Below are 24,952 nucleotides of genomic sequence, written 5' to 3' on the forward strand. Positions count from 1 at the left end.
CAGTTCAGAGTCCCCTTGCTTGATTTTAATATCCTCCATTCTTTTCTCTACTTTTTGAGCTCCCGAGTGCGCTTTGATGAAAGAATCTGCAAGCTCGGCAAAAGAATTTATAAAATTTTTGGGTAAAAGAGAATACCATGTTAACGCTCCTTTGGTGAGTGTTTCACCAAATATTTTGACTAATACTAATTCAATCTCCTTAGTCAAATCGTTGCCTTTTACACCCGTTGTGAATGCAGTCACGTGATCTCGTGGGTCTGTTGTTCCATAATACTTTGGAATATCAGACATTTTGAATTTTTTTGGAATTGGGAGTGGAGAAGCACTTGGCTTCTAGGGTTGTTGCGAATATCTATCCATATCTACCCCTTTGATTATGGGCGGCACCCCGGGTATCTGCTCTATGCGCTCACTTTTCTCCTTGAGCTGTTTCTGCAAGGTTAGTACTAAATTTTGTAAATCAGAATTAATTACATTACCCAGTTCTCTCTCCTGTGATTTACTAGGAGTTCCACCGCTGCCTGAGTTAACAAGCCCGGAACGAGGGTTTTCCACAGTGTTATTATTTGGAGCAGGTGTGGGTGTTGCAACAGGTAACTGGTCAACAAGTGCCTCAACAGCTTTGTTGACCCGAGCAGCAATTAATTTCTGCAAAGCTTCATCAACAGCTTCAACATTTTCAAATTGAGCATACTCGTTTATTTGAGACCCATTAGGAGAACCCTCACGAGATTGTCGTGGAGAGTCTTGCGGAGTAGGAACTTGAGTGTTAATATTCCGTGGATCTCCCTGACTTTGTTGGTTCTCTTAGTTTCCTTGAGTGTTGTCATTGTTATTCGACATAATTGATGCAACAAGGAAGGTTAAGTGAAAAGAAAATAGATTATCAGATTTCCGGTAACGAAACCAATTTGTTTAACCAAAAAATGGAATTTCAGTCAAAGCGAGAATTTAGAAGAACACGGGTTACTGATAATCAAAAGAATATGCAAAAGAAAGTAATTTGGGGTAACCAGAGTATAATCAGGAGAAAAACAAGTAAAACAAAGTATATTCCAATAGTATCTCATGTCCCTACAATTGATCAGATACATCCCTTTTATAGATATCTTGAAGATATGCGTTTTACCCAAATCATAATGAGGCTAATATGAATAATTAAAGACATTGAATGCTACGTTACATAATCATTATATTCAATACAAATTCTCTAACGTATTCAGCATTTAATGCTTGTCAAATTCTGTAGTTGCACTTTTTACTATGGTCAGATCCATTCCTTTTGATTTTTGGATATAAATGACTTAAATAGGTATAGGCACTGAATCCCTTGAATGACCACCCGTGCCTCTTCCTTTGCCTTTGCTCGTTTCTATTGCTGCTCGTGCCTCTTGACTAATTATAATTCTTTGACTATTTGACCAGTCCACGTGTCTCGACACGTCACCTTTATATATAAATGCAATTTTTCCCAATACAATAAACTAATACAAGTCATTTCCTCTCTAAAGCTATAATAGATTGTTATTTCTGCTATTATTCTTCATAAAAAAACAATGTAATTCTCACAATAAATATCTTAATAGGTTACATCTAAACATTTATGTACAAGGCCTTCTTAAATATCGATTTGGCGGTACAAAAAGAAAGATCTTATGAAGTATAATCTTTCGATTTACATAAAACATAAAAGTTTGGTAAACCGTTATCATACTTTGTGTTTCGTATTCGTTTACCTACATTGTCGTTATTTAAATATCTATACACTATAAAAAAAATATTGCAAGTACTACAGATGACAGCGTCTATGATAATAAGTCATATAATTCCATTGATAAAACAATCTCTAAGTTAATTTGATTCTTTAAATGAATTTGGATACTCTGGTTTTTTTTACTAAGCAAATTGAAATATTGTCTAACATGAATACTAGAACTATATTTAATCAAAATAAACTAACAATATTCTATAAAATAAATAATACTAATTGATACTAATAACTACTACTCAAGTAAAGAATTGTGATTACATGATATTTATTCATTAGCTACTACGAATAGGCAAAAATAAAATAAATAAACTACTCAATCATCTTTAACCACGGATCCATCACCGATTAAGTGGTCTATTTTTCCATCAGAATGCTCAAAGAAGTCTGTCACATCAAAATGTGTGATGTCAAATGATTGTAATAGACAAAATTAGCTTCGGGACCTTTATTCTTTAGAGATGCTTGATAAAGCTCAAACAAATGTCTTGGTGTACGATAAATATTTGCCCAATGCCCTTTTCCATCGCAACGATAGCATTCAATTTCTGAACCATTTGCCTTTGGCTTCTCATCTTTCCCTTTCCACTTTTGGTGGTTATTTTTCTTTGGGGGGATGATTAACACAAGAAAAATTTCTTCCTTGTCCACGGCCACGACCACGACCACGAATAGGGCCACGACCTTTTCCATGCTTAGCATAGTGGGAATACACCTCATCCACTTCAGGCAATGGTGTAGACCCACTGGGTCGATTATCGTGATTTCTCATGAGGAAGTTATTGTTTCGTTCTGCCACAAGGAGAAGAGAAATCAACTCAACGTACTTCTTGAAACCTTTCTCTCAGTATTGTTGTTGTAAGACCATATTGAAGGCATGAAACGTTGTGAACATTTTTTCAAGCATATCATAGTCAATGATACTATCTCCACAGAGTTTCAATTTAGAAATAATTTTGAACATCGCAGAATTATATTCAGAAACAGACTTAAAATCTTGAAGCCTTAGATGAGCTCACTCATATCGTGCTTGTGGAAGAGTGACTAACTTTAAGTTGTCATATTATTCCTTTAAGCCATTCCACAAAACAAGTGGATCTTTGAGTGTGAGATATTCTATTTTCAACCCTTCATTAAGGTAATGACACAAGAAAATCAAGGTCTTAGCGCAGTCTTGGGTAGATCCTTTATTTTTATCTTTAATGACGTCTTCAAGACCCATTGCATCTAAATGGATTTCAGCATCAAACACCCATGTCATATAGTTCTTACCCGAAATTTCAAGGGCAACGAACTTTCTTTTCATAATATCAATTATAATTAAAAGAGGGGAAAAGTTATACCTTAATCTTCTCAAAGGGCTTCTCGAGACGGTAAAGTCTCATGCTGATAACGTGAAATAAAACAATAAGGAAAAGAATAATATTGCAAGGAAAAGAGCAAGGTAATTCTTATTGAATTTTTTGGGATGATTTACAATGAGGTAAACCCCCTCTATTTATAGGGGGAAAATGACTTAGCCACAAAATAACAAACTCTCTAAAAGATACACATTCACTCTAAGTACAATGCTATTCATAACAATAATTACATAGTCCTTACTTTCTTGTCCAACGTACCACATCGACAAGCAACCTAGACAAAGAAATATTTATATATCAGCGATGCACTGAATGGATACGATCTTACTTGAACAGGATCTGTTCTATAGGCTCGTACCACTGTATCCTTGAGTTCTAAGGAGAAAGAAAACCAAGTCAGCCCCAACCTCGGTGTGCTGATATGGTCTAATGGTTGTTTGACAGACCCTTCAATCTTTTTTGCTATACCTTTGTTTGCTTTGAAAAATCAAAATGTAGGCGCAGACTTCACTCAAGATCAGTGTTGGCATATGTTTTTTACTTGGAACGAAGATGAGCTCTTGGTACATTTGCTGTTCGGAAACTAAATTAGGACAACTAATGACTATGGAAAGATTCAATGGAGAAATATTCATGATTTTGTTACTAATTTCTTCTTCTAATACAAATAAAATATTCACAAGGAAGATGCATAGTCTGAAGTCTGGAATAATGTTTATGAAGAGGTCGAATAACGCAGTAATTGCGGGAAGTCTCAGAACAACTGAAGTGACAATGTTATGAAGATTAAAATACTTTGTCACGCATCGTTTAGTGAAGAAGATAAAATAGTTGTGAGGATATATTATAACAGAGGACCACAGAAAAAATATACTTACTTGGGCGGGATAAATGGTTGATTAGAAAGGCCCATGTCCTACGCTGGTGACCTTCATTGCACTTTGGATGGGTGCCCGCCTAAGGTCGACCCAAGTAGTCGAGCCTATGTGATAATTTGTAGTAGTGAGGAGTTGCCTTCGTGCAGGCCCTACCCAATCCAAAGCCCAATTATTTTTTGAGTACCTCATTAACAGATCTATTAATTGGCTTGAGCACACATTCTCAACTCCACTCTTATAGTGATGTCCTGAGTTTTGGAAGGGTTTTAGGGATTTCTTCTCTATTCACTTGTAGGCAAAATTGTGTCTTTCTTTTTCTGTAAAAAAATAAAAAATAAAAAATTCTATATAATCTCGTTGAGGGTTTGATTAAGGGTGTCAATGGATATTTAAAAGTCGATTAAACCGATCGAATTGATTTTTAGGTTTCTTTTAATAAAACCATTGGTTTTTATATAAATCTATAACCATACCGATAATTAGGGTAGGTCTTTTATTTTATGAAAATAAACCGAAAAGTACCGAACCGTACTAAATAAACTTACATGCGAAAAATATATTTATATATTAAGTTTAAAAATAATAAAGCATTAAATTTTCCTTTGGCTTTGGAATTATGAAAGCCGTTACAGGTTAACAAGTAATTAAACTCAAATTCTTAAATCCCAAACCTATTATACTACTCCTATTGAAACTAAAGGTCTCTTTGGAAGGCCACCCGATTATTGGAATTGGTGTAATTACTATTCTAGTAATTACACAATGTAGTAATTACGAAAACCTATTTATTTGTCATAACGTAATTACAGTATAATTACAAGTATATTATTTGGTTGCACAAGTATAATTACACAATTAGATTAAATTTTAAATGAAGTAATTATCAAAACTTAAAAGTTAATATAATAAATATATGCATATAAATAATTTTTTTATAAGTATAAATAATATTAAATTTGGTACTTAGGATGCATATTTGTGAGACCCCATGTTTTTTTTTCTCTTACGTAATATACGTAACGTGGTGTGGTTATATTAGGTATATATGATTGGGTATAGCACATTGGGAGAATAAGAATGAAAATGTGTGGTAATATCAAGGAAGTAAACTAAAGCTGTAGGTCAAAGGAATCCCTTAAACAAATGTTCGTGGTTAAAGAAATGGCTCGGGTGGCACCCCGCGCGTTCGGAAGGTTTAAGTTAATTTACACATGTGGGATAAGACCAAGAGTGTCTAATATGCTAAGAATAATGTGTTATGAGGTATTATAATATCACATTGGTCACATGTTAAGTTTTGGAATCAAGCAAGTTGCGAAATAAAGGTCGGCAAAAGTTATCGTAAATTTCTCTAATAAATTTTCTAAACTTTGGATCAAATGTATCAGATCATTTCTCCCAATATATAAAGAGTTATGAAACCCACAACCTATCGAATCTAATGTCTACGAGTCTAGTTCGCAACCAAAAATACCTCATATCAATCCGACATCGTAGTAAAAAGTTATGACTATTTTACCGCGGACTGTCCAGGCTGAAATCGGGCCGCGAACCGGGTCGGGTCAAACAAGTAGTATAAGTCGGCAAATTCGACTTTTCAGACCTAAAAACATTTAATTTTCGTCCTAAAATAGAAAGAAAGCTGAACAGAAGGTTGCATGGTGTTCTTGAGTGATTAAGGTGTGTTTTTAACGATTTCTACCGTTAAAGTTTGCCCCCATGCCTAGAAACGCAATCTTTACGCTTTGCAATCATTTCCCCCTTCTATTAGCTGTGTTTGGAGCTATTATTGGAAGATAGGAATTTGTTGTTCTTGCTGGTTCTTCAGGATTTATACTTGGTTTTCCAAGGTAATCATCTTGGGACTCTTTTATGATTGTTTTTACAAAGTTCTACTGACGTTTTGTCAAGTTAGGGTCATATGGCAAATCTGCCGATTTAAACTCAATTATGAATTGTTTATAGGTGCATATAAGCTGCATATATATAGTGCTTTCAAAGCTTAGGACGTAAGGAATAACTTTCGTGAAGGAACTACAGGCATTCATGCGTTCGTTGGAGAGGTATGTTAAGGCTAAACTTTGTCCTTCCTTTTAGCACGAATTCTAGGAAATTCCTAAGACGTCAAATGTGATATTTTACTATTCTATTGCTAGAAAGACCTTCTGTGAAAGGCATTGGGATCGTAGCTGAAGTATTTTCATGATGCTATTAGGTTGATATTCCACTCGTTCGGTTAAATAGGGTATTCGACATCTATATATGTCATTTGTTCGGCTTTCTTAACTATATGTCCATATATGTGAATTCTTACTCGTCTTTGGGTTGTGTGACTAGAAAATAAAGGCATTTAGTATTTGCGATCAGTCCTTCTCCCTTGTTAAAGTGTATCTTAAAATCTCTAAAGTGACACGTCGATTTCCAAAAATCTAAAATATAATTTTTATGTTTAAACTATTAAAACACTTGATTTTTGAAATACTTTCTTTTACTAAATATCAAGAAATCAGGTATAAGTACTAAGTGAAGCACCTTAAGCTTTTTATGAACATCTTCAGAGTTAAGTTATCTTTCTAAAAGTCGAGTTAAGTTTTTTAGCTTACTCAAAAGAAAAAGAAAACATATGAGGTTCCACGAGACAATTGTATGTGATACGAAGATGATTATGAGATTATGAGAATAAGAGTACCTATGAGCCAAGATTGGCTAAGTTCTTGTTATCTCCTATTATGTGCATTCAAAGTTCATATCATATATGGCATATTATGTATGGACTTCGAGCTATAATCGGAGGTAAGAGGCCTATTTGCCCGAAAAACTATATATATTGTACAGATGGCCACAGGTTGGCAATATGATGCCGGTTAGCTACCAGAAGAGACTGCCATTGCTAGCATTTGGTTGGGTATGTCATGCATTTGCATCAATATATATGTATTCACGACATACGATTACACAAGCATACCATGCATATTTGATTACTATGAGGTCAGATGTCGTCCATGGAGGCTATCAGAGTTTCAGTGTCACGTGGTATCTCTATTACTTTTTTTTACATCAGCTATGTATGATTCTACTTTTTGCCTTACATACCAATACATTTTTATTCGTACTGATGTCCCGTTGCCTGGGGACACTGCATTTTTGTTTCATGCGTGCAGGTCCAGGTAGGGACTCTGATCGACCCCTCCGCTAGGATTTCGAGGTTCAGCTGTGAGTTGGTAAGCTCCATCTCTTCCTAGAGCTTTCATAAGATGGTTACTTTTGTTGTACAGTTTGGGTATATTCGGGGCCTTATCTCGACAGTGCTTATGACACTCTTAGAGGCTATTGTGGACACAATATTTTGGGTTTCTTTTTGCAGCTTTCAGTCTCCAGCCTATAGGCTTGGCATGTATATATATGTGTGTAGGCATGTATGTCTCCAATCGCGGCCTCGTCGACCAGCTAGTACTTTATTATTTTGGCTCGTCTACCTTTGTTTATATGGCTTATTGTTATTCAGGTCATGACCTTAATGGTCCAGGCTTAGTATTTCAGATGTTGTGCTGCCTGATCTGTTGGGCCCCTAGTTTAGTTAGCTAGTATGCCTCATGGCTAACTCGATCAAATACAGTATCGAGTGCCAGTCGTGCCTCCACTAGTTTGGGGCGTGACAAGCTTGGTATCACAGCAGGTCGTATCCCAGGGAGTCCACAAGCCGTGTCTAGTAGAGTCTTGCTTATGGGTGTGTTGTGCACCGCACTTATAATCAGGAGGCTATGAGGCATTTAGGAATGGTTACATTTCTTTAAATTAATAAATCGTGCTATAGAGCGAAGTTATAAGAACATATGAAATCTAAATCGTGCTTTGTGTTTCTTATCTAACAGGCTACCTACGCTCAGGAGATGGCACAGCGAGAGATAGGTATGGATTCAGGGGAAGGTACCAGTCATTCCCCACCAGGTCAGAGGGATAGATTTCCCTTAGAGGCACACAGTGAATCTCCAGTACCCCTAGTTTCAGCTTCCCCAGCACTTGTTGGAGCCTAGGGAGATGCAGTACTCCCAACCTCACCAGTTCCATTAGTACCTGAGGCAGCTAGAGACATAGGACCTCCAGCACCTGTTGTTCCCCCATCAGAGACTGGGGAGCAGAGGATGAGGGAGGCAGTTCCGTTGCTGACTAGGATGGTTTCTATTCATGAGCGACAGCTAGAGTCGGGAGCAGATTCTCGGAGAGATCGGACAAGAAGCTCGACGGTACGAGAGTTTCTTCACTTGGCCTCTCCATTATTTACAGGATCCAGTTCCACTGAGAATCCCCAGGACTTTATAGACGAAATGTATAGAGTATTGAGGGTGATACATGCCTTCGTTACCGAGGCTGTGGAGTTGGCTTATTTTCAACTACGTGATGTAGTCGTCCTATGGTATGAGGCATGGGAGAGATCTAGAGGACCTAATGCTCCGCCAGTAGAGTGGGAGGACTTCTCTGAGTTTTTTTTAGCCCATTATTTTCCACGGGAGTTTCGGGAGGCTTGTCTTGACACGTTTCTTAACCTGAAGCAGGGGGATATGAGTGTGAGGGATTATAGCCATAAGTTTAATTCTTTGGCGAGGTATACACCAGATATCGTACGTACCATAAGGGCTAGAGTTCATCATTATGTGGATGGTTTGGGGGATCATCTGATTAGAGATTGTAGGGTAGCATCCCTATTAGATTATGTAGATATTTCCCACATACAGGCTTTCGCTCAGACTATAGAGGACCTTTTTCGTCGAATTCATGATACTCGTAGGGATAGGGAGTAGAGTAAGAGGGCTCGTACTACGGGGTCTTATAGGGATCCACCGGGTGATTTTAGGCCCCTACTCAATCGATATCCACCTCGGTCAGCAGGTAGTTTCCCACCACCGATGTAGGGCCAGCGGTTTGATCGATATATTCAGTTAGGACCGGGATAGAGCTCAGGCCAGCCTGAGGGCCTTCGACAGGAGCATTCCGCACAAATGAGATAGCCTACTCCTCCATGTACTTAGTGTGGTAAGCTGTACACCAGGTAGTGTAGACAGAGTTTGAGTGCATGTTATCATTGTAGGCAAACATGACATTTTATTAGTCGGTGCCCGGGGTTAGGCAGAGGTTCACCAGCTCAGCCTTCAGGATCCACAACAGCTTCTTCTCCCTCAGTCCGTGCTCCTTGACCAGGTCCACAGTCTACTCAGGGTAGTAGTAGGGGGAGAGGTGGAGGAGACACCTCAGGTTCTAGTTATGGCCAAAATCGCTTTTATGCACTCACAGGCCGACAGGATTTAGAGGCATCCCTAGATGTTGTCACAGGTATATTGACAATACATTCTCATTCCATTTATGCATTGATAGATCTCGGCTCTAAATTTTCATATATTACTCCATTTATTACTAGTAAGCTTGACATGAGATTTGAGTTGTTGCCACAGTCAGTTGAGATATCTACGCCAGTTGGCTACTCTATTGTAGCTAATCATGTCTATCGAGGTTGTACAGTGTTAATTAATGACTGTCCAACCTCTGTTGATTTAGTTGAATTGGTTATGCTAGACTTCGATGTCATTATGTGTATGGATTGGTTGGAAGCTTGTTATGTTAATATTGATTGTCGTGCAAAGGTGGTTCGATTTCATTTTCCTGGTGAGTCTGTCCTTAAATGGAAATGTAATGCAACCACGCCCAAGGGTAAGTTTATTTCATACCTTAGGGCTCGGAAGTTTATTGCTAAAGGCTGTATATACCATCTGGTTCATGTCAGGGATATAGATAAGGAGCCAGCGACTCTTCAGTCGGTTCCTATTGTGAATGAATTCTCGACGGTATTCCCTGACGAGCTTCCAGGAATCCCCCCCGAAAGGGAAATCGATTTTGCTATAGATTTGCTTCCTGATACGCAGCCTATATCCATTCCTCCCTACAGAATGGCTCCTGCAGAGCTAAGGGAATTGAAGGAACAACTGAAGGACTTGCTCGATAAAGGCTTCATTAGGCCAAGTACATCCCCGTGGGGTGCTCCGGTGCTCTTTGTTCGAAAGAAAGATGGATTATTGCGGATGTGTATTGACTACAGACAACTAAATAAAGTCACTATCAATAATAAGTATCCTCTTCCATGGATTGATGACTTGTTCGACTAGTTACAAGGTGTCAAATGCTTTTCGATGATCGACTTGCGATCCGGTTATCATCAGCTATGAGTTAGGGAAATTGATATCCCAAAACATCATTTAGGACGACGTATGGCCATTTTGAATTCCTTGTCATGTCTTTCGGGCTTACAAATGCCCCAGCAACCTTTATGGATCTTATGAACCGGGTATTCAAACCATTCATGGATGAATTTGTGATTGTGTTTATTGACGACATCCTGATATATTCACGATCGGAAGCCGAGCATGCAGAACACTTGCGAGCTGTATTGCAGACTCTCCAGGACTACAGGTTATATGCTAAATTCTCTAAATGTAAATTTTGGCTAACTTATGTAGCTTTTCTTGGTCATGTTATTATCGGTGATGGTATCAAGGTTGATGGCCAAAAGATTGAAGCTGTGATGACTTGGCCGAGGCCCTTGAATCAGATAGAGGTTCTTAGCGTTTTAGGCTTGGCAGGATATTACTGAAGGTTTGTGGAGGGATTTTCCTCTATCTCTGCACCATTGTCGAAACTGACACATAAGGGAGCTAAGTTTCAGTGGACTGAGGCATATGAACAAAGTTTTCAGGAGCTAAAGAAAAGGCTTACGACAGCACCTGTCTTGACTCTTTCGGATGGCACCGAGGGTTATGTTGTATATTGTGATGCCTCGAGAATTGGCCTAGGTTGTGTTCTTATGCAGCATGGTAAGGTTATCGCATACGCCTCCAGACAGTTGTGGAAACATGAACAGAACTATCATACGCACGATCTTGAGTTAGCCGCAGTTGTCTTCGTCCTAAAGATATGGAGGCATTATCTATATGGGGTTCATATTGATGTTTTCACCGACCACCAGAGCCTTCAGTATTTATTTAAACAGAGGGAGCTGAACCTACGACAAAGAAGATGGCTAGAATTACTAAAGGACTATGATGTTGATATTTTGTATCATCTCGGCAAAGCTAATATTGTTGCTGATGCCCTTAGCCGGAAGTCCATGGGTAGTCTAAGCCATGTTGAAGCTAATAAGGTCAAGATGACCAAATATCTATGCCAGCTAGCTAATTTGCAGGTGCGTTTGGTAGACGTAGAGGGTGGACACATTCTCGTTCAGAATACAACAAAATCTTCTTTTGTTACTGAAGTGAAAGAGCGACAACACGAGGATCCTGAGCTTATAAAACTGAGGGAAATTATTCCACAGCAACGACAACCTTTATTTGAGCTAACTGGAGATGGAGTCCTTAGATACCAAGGCTGCATATGTGTACCGATAGTCGGAGAGCTCCGCGCCAAGATTCTTTTGGAGGCCCATTATTCTAGATATGCAGTTCACCCCGGAGCGACAAAGATGTATCGGGAACTTCGACAGATCTATTGGTGGAATGGAATGAAAATAGATATCGCGGAGATGGTAGCCCAATGTCCCAACTGCCAGCAAGTTAAAGCCGAACATCAGAGGCCTGGAGGCCTAACTCAGTATATTGAACTTCCATTATGGAAATGGGACATGATAAATATGGACTTCATCACTGGTTTGCCTTGCACTCCATGGAGGTATGATTCTATTTGGGTAATTATTGATAGGCTTACAAAATCTACTCATTTCCTGCCAGTTAGGATGACATATTCAGCCGAGGATTATGCCAAGTTTTACATTCGAGAGATTGTTCGCCTTCACGGAGTACAATTATCTATTATCTCTGATCAAGGAGCTCAATTTACAACACATTTTTGGAAATCTTTTCAGAAGGGTCTAGGCACGTAGGTAAATCTTAGCACCGCTTTTCATCCACAAACTAATGTACAGGTAGAGCATACTATTCAGACAGTTGAGGATATGTTACATGCTTGCGTGCTAGATTTTAAAGGAAGTTGGGATGATCATCTACCTCTTATTGAGTTCGTTTATAATAATAGCTTCCAAGCTAGTATTCAGATGGCCCCTTACGAAGCACTATACGTGCGGAAGTGTAGGTCGCCGATCGGTTGGTTCGAGGTCGGGGAAGCAGAGTTGCTAGGTCCTAATTTAGTCTAGCAAGCAATGGAAAAGGTAAAACTTATTAGAGACCGGCTGCGTACAACACAAAGTCGGCAGAAGTCTTATGTAGATGTTCGACGACGAGACTTAGAGTTTGATGTAGAAGATTGGGTTTTCCTGAAAGTATCGCCTATGAAGGGCGTCATGCGATTTGGAAAGAAGGGGAAGATCAGCCCCAGGTATGTTGGACCGTATAAGATTATTCGGAGGATTGGCAGAGTGGCGTACGAGCTTGATTTGCCTTCAGAATTGGAAGCAGTCCATCCTGTGTTTCATGTATCTATGTTGCGGAAGTGCAATGGAGATCCTTCACGTATTATGCCCATGGAGGATATTCACATTGATGAAGACTTATCTTATGCAGAGGTACCAGTAGCTATTTTAGATTGGCAGGTAAGAAAGCTTCGAACTAAAGAAGAGGGAGTATTTAAATTCCTGAATGTTGAACACTTGTATTTGGGCATGAGGATGTAGTATATGTTTTATGCATGTTTGGGCCCGATGTCGTAGTTTACGCTTATGCATGTTTGGGCCCAAGGCTGTATTTTATGCTTTATGCATGTTTGGGCCCGAGGTCGTAGTTTATGTTTTATGCATTTTGGTCCTGAGGCTGTAGTTATGTATACGTATACTTAGGTTTGAGGCCGTAGCTTGTGCACATATATGTTGGGCTCGAGGCTGTAGTTTGTTTAGATAAACAGGTGGTTCATCATTCAGAAGAGGGAGTATTCATAGCCTTAAATCTTTTGTTCTGTTATCAGTTATCATTTTAGTTATCAGTTATCAATTATCATTTAGTTTCAGTTTCAGTTTCAGCTGTTATCAATTATCAGTTCTCAGCTCTCAGTTATCAGCTCAGTTTTAGTTTCAACATTTATAGTCCTTTCTTTCAGTTGTTTTACATATCAGTGCAATTCAAATGTACTGACGTCCCTTTCGCCCGAGGCGTACATCTCACGATGCAGGTAATGATTTATAGGTGGACGATTCAGAGTGCTCGGATTCTCATACCAGCTATTTGGTGAGCCACAGTTCTTTCGGGGCATTATCATTACTCTATTGTCTTCAGTACTTTAGAGTGAGTATTTATAATACTTCATTAGAGACTTCATAGACTAGAGTACATAGCAGGTTTTTCATGTTAAGCAATGTTTGCTACAGATATGTTTCAGACTTATATTAGTGTTTCCGCACTTGATTTATATCATTCATACTTTTAGTGTATCAACATGTGTTAGTTTATCTTCCGCATTTAGTATGTTATAATATCACATGTTGATTCAGCCAGCTAGTTGGTTCGCTCGTTCATATGAAGTCAGGAACCGGGTGTCGTGTTACGTCCAGGCCCAGGTTCGGGGCGTGACAAATCAGCATTATATCATTTGCAAATAACATAAATCATGGCACCTCTCGTTGAATGTGTCGCGTTAGCACATCCATCGCAAGGGCAAATAAAAATGGGTTTAGAGTTGATCCCTGATGCAACCCCATCACTACTGGGAAATAATTCGAATCTCCTCTCACGGTCCTTACATGAGTCTTAGCTACATCGTGCATGTCCTTAATCACCTCTAACGTACACTACCGGGATGCCGCTACCATCCAGACGTCTCCATAGAATCTCCCTAGTACTTTATCGTAGGCTTTTTCTAGGTTAATGAACACCACGTGCAAGTCCTTCTTCCTCTCCCTATACTGCTCCATCAACCTCCTCACAAGATGGATAGCTTCTGTAGTCGACTGCCCCGGTATGAATCCGAACTGATTCTCCGAAATAGACACATTCTTTCTCATCCTCCTCTACACTACTCCTATGTAAAAAAAAAAAAAATGGTGAAAAAAATTGTAATTCTTACCTAGTTTGGAACAACTTTAAATTTTGTAATCCAAGAACTTTTAAGATTTTTGAGTAAATATCTTTAAATGTATTAAACAAGCTTACACATGAGGAAAATACATTATATCTTTGTCCAACTCCAATCAAACTCGTCTACTCAATGAAACTTTTAAGAAGAAACTTTAAAATATAGTCAGAATAAACAATAAGGTAGTTGTAGTTTATTTTGGTCATAGTTGTTGACTTATAAAGACGTTAGAAGAATTGAATACTCCTTCCTTTTTTTCGCCTTGCCTCCCACACCGACAAGCAACCCAGGCAAGGAAGTATTTATATTTCATTGCAGCAACACAGATGGACACGACCTTACTTGAACAGGATCTGTTCTATAGGCTCGTACCACTGTATCCTTGAGTTCTAAGGAGACAGAAGACCAAGCCTGGTTGACGAGGCATGGCCAATAGACCAGAGTGTGATTAACAGCTCCCACAGCCCACGGGTTATGGTGCCGTAGATGATCGTTCTTAGCCCAACCTCGGTGTGCTGAGATTGTCTAATGGCTGTTTGACAGACTCTTTAATCTTTTTTGTTAGTACTCTTAGATGTCTTAATCTCTCATCTTATTTTTTGGGCGGGTTATGGTGCCGTAGATGATCGTTCTTAGCCCAACCTCGGTGTGCTGAGATTGTCTAATGGCTGTTTGACAGACTCTTTAATCTTTTTTGTTAGTACTCTTAGATGTCTTAATCTCTCATCTTATTTTTTGGGCGGGTTATGGTGCCGTAGATGATCGTTCTTAGCCCCAAGCTCGGTGTGCTGAGATGGTTTAATGGCTGTCTGACAGACTCTTTAATCTTTTTTGTTAGTACTCTTAGATGTCTTAATCTCTCATCTTATTCTTTGGGCGACATGAGAGCTCTATTAGTCTAACGAATGATATTGTGGTGATCAATTAGTTTAGCGAATGCGGTCTTGGTATTCTCAACATGGTAAAAACTTATCTAATTAACCTTTCATATTGTTAATTTCAAAATTTTTAAACATTTCAATTTTTCTCGGTTTTATTTGGCAGTGAACGACAAGGAGCTAATTATGATTTCATATTCAGAATATAATCTGATACTTTTTGACTATTCTTTAGGTTATTATCCAAATAGAATGTCAGGACTATCGAAAAACAAATGCATCTTTATTTGTTGTTTTAGACTAGGCTAAATTGCATGAGACCTGCTTCAGAGTCAAACTAGCATTATTACTATTAGGCTAAATTAAGCTAAGATCTAAAGGACTTGGTGAAGAACTAGCATTAATTATTACGTCTTTAAATACAGTACAATAACAACAATCTCCGTGTAATCTCACAAAGTGTAATTTTAAGAAAATAGAATATACACAAAACTTATAAAGGTAGAGAGGATGTTCCCAATAGAGCCCGACTCAAAGGGAAAAATGAATTATTTCTTCTTTTAATAAATACACAAAATGCAAGTTTGGATAAGTGTTTGTGCAAAGGTTGAACTACTTAGACCTACATCGTCAGTTGAATAAGATAGAAGATGAGAAAATATTATAAAATAGGGCCAAGGACAACTTAGAAACATACTTACTTGGACGGGGTCAATGGGTGATCAAAAAGACCCATGGCCTAGGTTGGCGACCTCCATTGCACTTTGGAGGGATGCCAGCCTAATGTCGGCCCAAGTGGCTGAGTCTACGTCATAATTTGTGGTAGCGGGGTTTGCATTCGCGCAGCCCCTAACCAATCCTAAGTCTAATTATTTCCCATTTTTTTCTCTCTGAACAAGACAACAATGACCTAGAATAAATCTTAAAACGGGCTTTGTGGATATGTATCTAGTTTAACTCCTCTCTTTGCGTCTGGGCAAATTGTGTCTTTTTCTCTATCGATGACAGCCTATATTGACAAACTTGGAATTTTTGTATAGTTTGGAAAAAGCTTAAAATGAGTAATCCTCGAATTATTTGAATATATTTTATATAAAGTTGTACAATAAAAAAAAGTAGCTTGTCTGTGGGAAAATATCGATTGGGTTTATTGATAGTTCCTTATTTTATTTAGTCTGAGACTCATTAATTTCCTCATGAATCTCAGGATTGGTTAAATCGTGAATTTCTTCATTAGGCTCTTTCGTAGTGTCATATTGAGCATTTCTTTTTCTTTTTCTAGGATTTCGATCCTTAGAACCCAATGGTTTGCCACGCTTTAGGCATGATTTTGACTCATTAGCTATGACACTAGAAGATTGTCCAACAGGAACAACAATACGAATTGGAACATTCTTTGTAGGAATATGTGATTTTATTATTCTTTTCAGATCTATAAATGCGTCTGGCATTTGGTTTGCTATTTTCTGCAAATGGATAATATTTTGTACCTTTTTATTTACAAATAGAGACACGTGGATCAAGATGAGACAATGATGGATTTTTCTACAAAATTTCCTGTTTGATTTCACCAATTTCTCCCCCTAGTTTTGGAAAAAGTATCACATCGAATCGACAGGCTGCAAATCGTGCAGTGAACAAATCCCCCGTTAATATTTCGAGGTAGCGAATAATGGAGAGCGATTCAAACCCAACATATATTTCTGACCTTCTTTGAGGATCCATTTTGGTGCGAAATGGCGGTGCTACAAGCACATATACTGCGCATCCAAATATTCTTAAATGGGATATATTAGGTTCATGACTCAAAACTAATTGCAACGGGGAATATTTATGATAATTTGCCAGTCTGAGACGAACTAGCATTGCTGCATGCAAAATGACATGACCCCAAACAGAAGTGGGCAACCTCGGTTTCATAAGTAATGGTCTTGCTATTATTTGTAAACGCTTAATCAGAGATTCTCCAAGGCCATTTTGAGTGTGAACATGAGCTACATGATGATCCACTTTTATCCCAATTGATAAGCAATAATTATTAAATGCTTGGGATGAAAACTCAGTATACCAAGTGGAAGGATCGTAAGTACAGATAAAAATATGCGGAATTTAAAGGAAATAAACACAAATTTAAGAAACTTACTTTTATTTAGAACATTGAAAACTGCAGAACGAGGAACTTTTACAGAGAGGGAAGGGAAAACATATGTGAAAAGAGAAGGGCGATTTTCGGTCTGCTAGGTCAAGGTTTTCATAGCCTTTGTCTAGGGCTAAGACTTTAACTGGTTCTTTTGCAATTAATTCAAACGTTTCCTTCTCTGAGGAAACTGGTCTTTTATCTTCCGCTTTTGAGGGTGTGTGAGGATTAACTGCTTGGGCGAAGGTTTCAGGAACCTTCATTTCGTAATCAGCACTTGTCAAGGTTTTTACCGCCTGGCTGGTGGAGGCTTTTGAGGAAGCCTGTTGAAATGGACCTGTTCTTTGTGGGATAGATCCAAGAACTGTCATGGCAGAGGTTTTATCAGTAGTGGGTACTCTCGGAGGGGTAACCATTATATCTAGTAGTGATCTCACGGGTGGTCTCACTGGTAATTGTGGGTATTCTGCAAGAACAGAATACTTATTCTCCCTTTTCGGAGAGGCCCTGAAGGGACCTTTTTGTGGTCTCATTTTTTCCCTGTAAGAATTCTCTGGTTAGAAAATCAGGCAAAGAGTTTTGTTCCCCTTTTATAAATTCAATTTCAAAGTCAAAACTAGATAGTAAAGCTTGCCATCTGGCAAAAATTTGTTTTGAAATAAGGTTTTTAACATCCTTTTGTAAAATCTCTTTAGCTGACTTACAATCAACTCTTAATAAAAATTCTTTGTTTATTAAATCGTCTTGAAACTTTGTAATACATAGTACTATAGACAAAATTTCTTTTTTGACTGTACTATAATTCTTTTGAGCCGGATTCCAGATACCAGAAGTGAAACGAACTAACTGCTCGGGAGATTCTGAAGAAATTCGTTGCTTTAGAATACCACCGTACCCTTCATCAGAAGCGTCGGTTTCGACTATCATAAATGCTTCAGGATTTGGAATCCCTAGACACGGGAGTTTTTGAACAATGGACTTGACTCTTTTGACTGTGTTTGTTTGTTCTAGACTCCAGGGGACTGGGTTTTTTCTAAGACGCTTGTAGAGGGGTTCACAGATTTTTCTAATGTTAGGAATAAAATCTGCTACGTAGTTAAGGCTTCCTAAGAACCTTTGTAATTGTGTTTTATCTGTGATTTCGTTGGGAAACTTAGAGGAGAACTCAATGGCTCTACAGATTGGTTTATAAGTACCTTGATATAAGTCGTGCCCTAAGAATCTAATGGTTGTTTGGAATAACTTAATCTTCTTAGCACTGACTACTAAACCATTGTGTTTTATTATTTTAAAAAAATATTAAGGTGTTTAAAGTGAGAATCTATGTCCTCTGAGAATACTAATACATCGTCAATATAAACTATTGACATGTTACTATAAGGGTTAAATATATTATTCATCACATTTTGGAATTCTGATGGGGCATTTTTTAACCCAAAAGGCATTACGTTCCATTCATATTGTCCAAATGGGACATTAAAGGCCGTTTTATATTTATCTTCTTCAGCAATTTGAATTTGCCAAAATCCTGATTTCATATCGAATTTGCTATAAATATTAGCTTTATAAGTTCTTTTTAATAAATCTCTTTTATTAGGTATCGGGTACCTAATCCATTGTAATACCTTATTTAAAGGTTTATAGTTAATTACTAACCTAGGAGCTCCTCTTTCCTTTTCTGCGTTGTTGTTAACGTAGAAAGCTGCACAGCTCCAAGGGGATTTAGAAGGCCTAATAATCTTCTTTTGGAGAAGATCACCTATTTCTGTTTTACAGACTTCCATTAAGTCATGATTCATCTGAATAGGTCTTGCCTTAGTAGGTATATTTTGTTCATTAAATTCTTTTATGTAAGGTAGGTGGATTATGTGCCTTTTTCTTTCCCAAAAGGCTGTAGGTAAATCGGAACAAACTTCTAGCTCGAGTTTTTGCTAAAATAGTTTAATCTTATCTTCTACTCCGGGGGTTTTTAAAGTTTGTTCAATTTTGCGAATTTTAATATCATTTTTTAAATAATTCACTTGTTGAGATAATAGGTTTATTTTAAAAATTGTTTGTGATTTAATGTAATCACTTTCTTCTTTAGAGATTGGATTTAGGTAAGGAAATCGTATTTCTTTTCCTAATACATTAGTGCAGAGGGCACTTAAGTCGTCGTAATGCGGTTTTATTTGAGTCAGAAAAGGAATACCAATAATTATTTCTTCGTTTATATCTCTAGTTATTATAAAATCATTAATAAAACATATTCCGTCATTACAGATATGTGCTTTAGATAATTTGTAATTTATCTTTAATAATTCTCCTGTTGCAGAGTATAATCTTTGTGTAGTTTTCTCTAAATACTTTAATGGTATTATTCCTTCCATTATGCAGTTCTTATCTGCACCTGAATCTAATAATGCTAATTTGTTAAAAGTCATATCTTGCACTTTTAAGGTTATGGGGAGATGATAACTTTTAGCCTTTACTTTAGTAAGTTTGACTAGGGCTGCTGAATCATCTTTCGATTCTTCTATAATTGAATCATTTAATTTTGAAGTGTTGTCAGAATCATTACCATCTTCTTCTTCGTTGAGGAATTCTTGATTAATCGTTTTTCCCTTATTAACTTGGGATAATATTTTATCAGTAATATTTTCCATTTCGATTTTATTAAGTCTAAGCTTAATATCTTTTAATTCTTCTTTTACTGATTTAAGTTCAGTTTGAAGATGTTGGACTGTAGTGGGTTCTTCTGTTTTAACGGAGAATCTATCCATTACTTTCTTCATATCAAAAGGTTCTATCTGTGGTCGATTTCCCTTTTGTTTAACCATAATATTTTTTAATTCAATTAGATACTTTTTCTTTAAGTCATTGTCATCAATGTGTTCGATGATGTCGAATAAGACCTCTTTGGAGTCTTCTGATATTACTCTAAGTGAGTTTTGGCTACACACGCAAATTGCGCCAGTACAGCTACAATTGTTTTCTATTGAGCTGCTACTGTCTGAATCATATGCGACATTGATAAGTTCATTGTCACTATCCGAATAACTGTCAGTGGGTGAAGATGATGAAGATGATGAACTGTTGTCATTATCTTCTAGAATAGCGTAAAGTTTTTCTTTAGTATTTTCATCAAGTTTTAAAGAATTTACTTTATTTCTTTTCTTTTTCGTGACCTTACAGTCACTGGCTCTATGCCCTGTTTTTCCACAAGACCAGCATTTATCACCATAATTTTTCTTCCTTTTAAACCTTTTCTTCTTAGAGGTTTCGCCCTCTTTCTTTTCTTTACGCTTATGGCGTCTTCTAGGTTTATCAGAAGATTTATGTTTGTTTTTCTTTGATACTCTTTTTGAAGGAGCTGCAATTGTTTTGTAACCAAAGTCCTGGCAAAAACTACCAAGTTCAGCTTTGGATTGTAGCCTGTCCTTTTTAATAAGGCTTTTTAGCTTTAGGTCTGTACATAGTTCTAAACCTGTGACATTTATAAAGCTTATGAAATCTCCATACGTTAGGTTATCATATGGGATTGAGCCATTAAATCTATTTTTAATCTTATTTCTTACCTTTTCGGCAAACAGCCTGGGTAATCCACTAATGAATCTTTCTTTCCAGAAAGGTTTATTACAGTCTTCTCTGACCAATACCTTTTCTATAAACATATCTTTATACCACCTAAAATCTGTTATTTTGGGCAGCTAAGATTATTAAGAAGTTCAAGACTTCTATCTTGGAATAGTTTTGGTTCACCGATAAAATGTTTGGCTATACAGTAGATTAAAGTTGCTGTGGCATCTTCTTTAGCTACAAGTTCAGTTGTTTGATTATTATTTTCAGTTTTTATTATAGTTGCTATGGTCGTAGCATTAAGAATTTGATTTTTGTCATCTTCTGAAAGGTAATTATCCCACCAATTTTTTAATGAACCGGTAAATCCTGATACTACTAGAGTTGCAGCGTTTTTATCTGACGCATTTTTCATTTTATAGGCTGTTACCGCAATTCCTATTTCGTGGAGTTTTTTGTAGATTTGGCCTTCTGCTAGGCCATCAATATTCCATTCAGAAATTCCAGTTCCATCATGACTGGAGTAGGATAGATAGATGTCTTCTTCAAATTGAACATCTGGGAATGTTGGTCTCCCATAATAATTTTTCTTATTAGGATGTCTAGGATTTCCCATTATTCTACTTACTTCAGGAGTATTAGCAGAAATAGTTTTTAATGTTACAAGAGGTTTTATCTTATTAATAGAGTCTGAGCATTCGTTAGAAGCTTTCTCTATTATTTTTAACTTTGATTCTCTATCCGGGATGGATTCATCCTTTAGTATTGCTTCATATGTTTTATTTAATGAAGTTAATTGGTTTTGTAATTTATGCAGTTCTATAGTTTTATCTATATTATTACTAGTTTGTTCTGTATGGATTTTTGATATACTCAGTTTTGTTTTAAGTTGTTCTGCTAGAAGTTCATTTGTAAAATCAAATTTGTCTTTTAATTGCGGGAACTTTTCTTTTGAAAATTCAGGGATTTTGATAGTAGGGTGTGTTTCTATAGTAGGTGCTACTGTTGATTTTGTTGGGATTCCTAATCTGTTAGTGTCTTTTAATTGATTAGCTACAACATGTAAAAGATTGTTCGTATAATTATTTTGGACAATTATTTTGTTCAAATCTTTATTTATTGGTTCTTTATCGAGGTGAATGCTTTCTCTTTTGAAGGGGGAAGCTGTTATGACCTCAGTTTGAACTGGTATCACTATTTCATCTAAAGGCGGAATAGTGGCTTCTATTGTACCTTTATTTTTAGTATACCATTTGTTAATAATCATTTGTAAAGATTCTTTTTGATTTGGAATCTGCCCTGTTAATTCAAACCATCTAAAGAATTCTATATCACATTTAAGTCTTTTTAGATCTTTAATCCAATTGTTCTTGAAAGACTTTCGTTGATCTAAAGAATAGGCATTTACATACCATTTTCTTTTAATGTTGTTATCAGGGTGTTTCCACTGAGCATTTAGACTTTTCCAATCTATTTCGAAGTTACTTTCTTCTTTAAGAGTTCCAAGCCTATCTATTGTTTCTGCGGATGAACTTTTATGAATAAAAGGACCCTTTTGATAGATTACTTTAGGAACAGTTTTGTTAAAATCTACTCCTTTTATTTTCCTATCAAGTTCTTCAATTAATTCTTCATCGCTTTTATCGCTTTTATATCTTTCCTCCGGGGGTTTAGAAGAAGAAGGTCCACTGAAGGACATTCTTTTACTGGAAGAAGCATCGCTTATTGAGTTAGACCTTAAAAATTTTAAGTCTACTGCCCCAGTTGGGTGTTGAATTACTTGTTCGATGTGTGAACTTTCTAGTTCGTATTTAGGTTGAGTTATGGCTTCAAAACGCCATTCATCTTTGGATAATATTTCATCCCATCGAATCATTCTAGGGACGAAGGTATTACTATGCTCTTGGTTTGCTTCCATGAGCATTGTAACTCCCTTATTACTTTCAATTTTAGCCTTCGGGGCTAAAGTGGTTTTCATTAGCCTATAATATACTCGGTATATTACAGCTATCTCTCTTGTATTAATTTTACTATTCATATTTTTTGTTTTAATATTAAGAGTCAAAGTATCTAAAATATTCTGGTCATTTATGTCAACCGAATAATTTGGATAACAGTTAAAGTAGACCGGGCCTTGAGCTAGGTTACTTTGTAGGACTCCTAATAATGAATCGTCAAAATTTAATAATCTGTCATCTCTTAACAAGAGACAAAGGGGTGTGTCTAAACCTAATCTGTATAAAGGTTTGACAGCTACTTGTACTAGTCCAATATGTAGGAAATTATATTTTCTCCTATATTGTTGTATGTCATGTGCTGCTAATAACTTAATGGTTTCGATTGAGTTATTAATAGCGATTGTTGATTCACAAGTTTTGATATTATAACTTTTAATAAAATCAAACTTGCCTGTATGATATATAGTGCTAAAGGATTCTCTAGGAATACTCCAATTTTGTAAATCATTTTCTATTTTGGCAATATCTGCTACTGCCGAAATATTAACACTATTTAGCGTGTTATTTCTTTCTGAATTATTCATATTAATATTGACAGGTGTACCAGCTAATACAGGTTTTTAGCATACCCAAATTGTCAAGATATGTATTTTTTAGTGATTCACAATTTTTTAAATTGTTGTTATAATAATTAATTTCCTTTATTATGTTTAATAGAGGTAGTTTGCTAATATTCTTATTTGAAGCAAGGGTTTTACAAACTCTTAGATTGTGTTTAGCACACTCTATTTTTCTGTTTATCTTTCTTAATTCTTTATTAAGTACCCATCTTTCATAATTTATATTTCTAATATATTGAAAAGAAGGTTGTTGCTTCATTTAAGATTTTAATATTGAGAAGAGCATCTGCTAATAGAGCGATTAATACTTCGTATATTGCTCACTATCATATGTCTTTGCTCAAGATACCTATTGATATTTCTTTTATTAAAATCTATTTCATCTTTTAATAACCATAAAGCTACGTTCTTTATTTTGTTTTCTCTAATGATAGATCTTGTTGATCTAATGTTGAGTCGGGAATTACTAATTCTTTTATTCGTACAGAACAAAATCCATACAGAACAAACTAGTAATAATATAGATAAAACTATAGAACTGCATAAATTACAAAACCAATTAACTTCATTAAATAAAACATATGAAGCAATACTAAAGGATGAATCCATCCCGGATAGAGAATCAAAGTTAAAAATAATAGAGAAAGCTTCTAACGAATGCTCAGACTCTATTAATAAGATAAAACCTCTTGTAACATTAAAAACTATTTCTGCTAATACTCCTGAAGTAAGTAGAATAATGGGAAATCCTAGACATCCTAATAAGAAAAATTATTATGGGAGACCAACATTCCCAGATGTTCAATTTGAAGAAGACATCTATCTATCCTACTCCAGTCATGATGGAACTGGAATTTCTGAATGGAATATTGATGGCCTAGCAGAAGGCCAAATCTACAAAAAACTCCACGAAATAGGAATTGCGGTAACAGCCTATAAAATGAAAAATGCGTCAGATAAAAACGCTGCAACTCTAGTAGTATCAGGATTTACCGGTTCATTAAAAAATTGGTGGGATAATTACCTTTCAGAAGACGACAAAAATCAAATTCTTAATGCTACGACCATAGCAACTATAATAAAAACTGAAAATAATAATCAAACAACTGAACTTGTATCTAAAGAAGATGCCACAGCAACTTTAATCTACTGTATAGCCAAACATTTTATCGGTGAACCAAAACTATTCCAAGATAGAAGTCTTGAACTTCTTAATAATCTTAGCTGCCCAAAATTAACAGATTTTAGGTGGTATAAAGATATGTTTATAGAAAAGGTATTGGTCAGAGAAGACTGTAATAAACCTTTCTGGAAAGAAAGATTCATTAGTGGATTACCCAGGCTGTTTGCCGAAAAGGTAAGAAATAAGATTAAAAATAGATTTAATGGCTCAATCCCATATGATAACCTAACGTATGGAGATTTAATAAGCTTTATAAATGTCACAGGTTTAGAACTATGTACAGACCTAAAGCTAAAAAGCCTTATTAAAAAGGACAGGCTACAATCCAAAGCTGAACTTGGTAGTTTTTGCCAGGACTTCGGTTACAAAACAATTGCAGCTCCTTCAAAAAGAGTATCAAAGAAAAACAAACATAAATCTTCTGATAAACCTAGAAGACGCCATAAGCGTAAAGAAAAGAAAGAGGGCGAAACCTCTAAGAAGAAAAGGTTTAAAAGGAAGAAAAATTATGGTGATAAATGCTGGTCTTGTGGAAAAACAGGGCATAGA

At 36.5% G+C, this 24,952-nt stretch overlaps 3 non-coding genes across 3 annotated transcripts; all 3 read left to right on the top strand.

Annotated features, from left to right (window-relative positions):
- The first annotated feature begins 3,999 nt into the window (after positions 1-3,999).
- On the top strand, positions 4,000-4,160 carry LOC138869903 (U1 spliceosomal RNA). The gene has a single exon (XR_011400146.1). It is a non-coding gene; the product is annotated as a U1 spliceosomal RNA (small nuclear RNA).
- Positions 4,161-14,401: 10,241 nt separating this feature from the next.
- LOC138869893 (small nucleolar RNA U3) lies at positions 14,402-14,615 on the top strand. Its single transcript, XR_011400142.1, has one exon. It is a non-coding gene; the product is annotated as a small nucleolar RNA U3 (small nucleolar RNA).
- Positions 14,616-15,640: 1,025 nt separating this feature from the next.
- LOC138869857 (U1 spliceosomal RNA) lies at positions 15,641-15,799 on the top strand. Its single transcript, XR_011400107.1, has one exon. It is a non-coding gene; the product is annotated as a U1 spliceosomal RNA (small nuclear RNA).
- The last annotated feature ends 9,153 nt before the right edge of the window (positions 15,800-24,952 follow it).

This window comes from Nicotiana sylvestris, chromosome 5 (assembly GCF_000393655.2).
Source record: "Nicotiana sylvestris chromosome 5, ASM39365v2, whole genome shotgun sequence".
Taxonomy (NCBI): domain Eukaryota; kingdom Viridiplantae; phylum Streptophyta; class Magnoliopsida; order Solanales; family Solanaceae; genus Nicotiana; species Nicotiana sylvestris.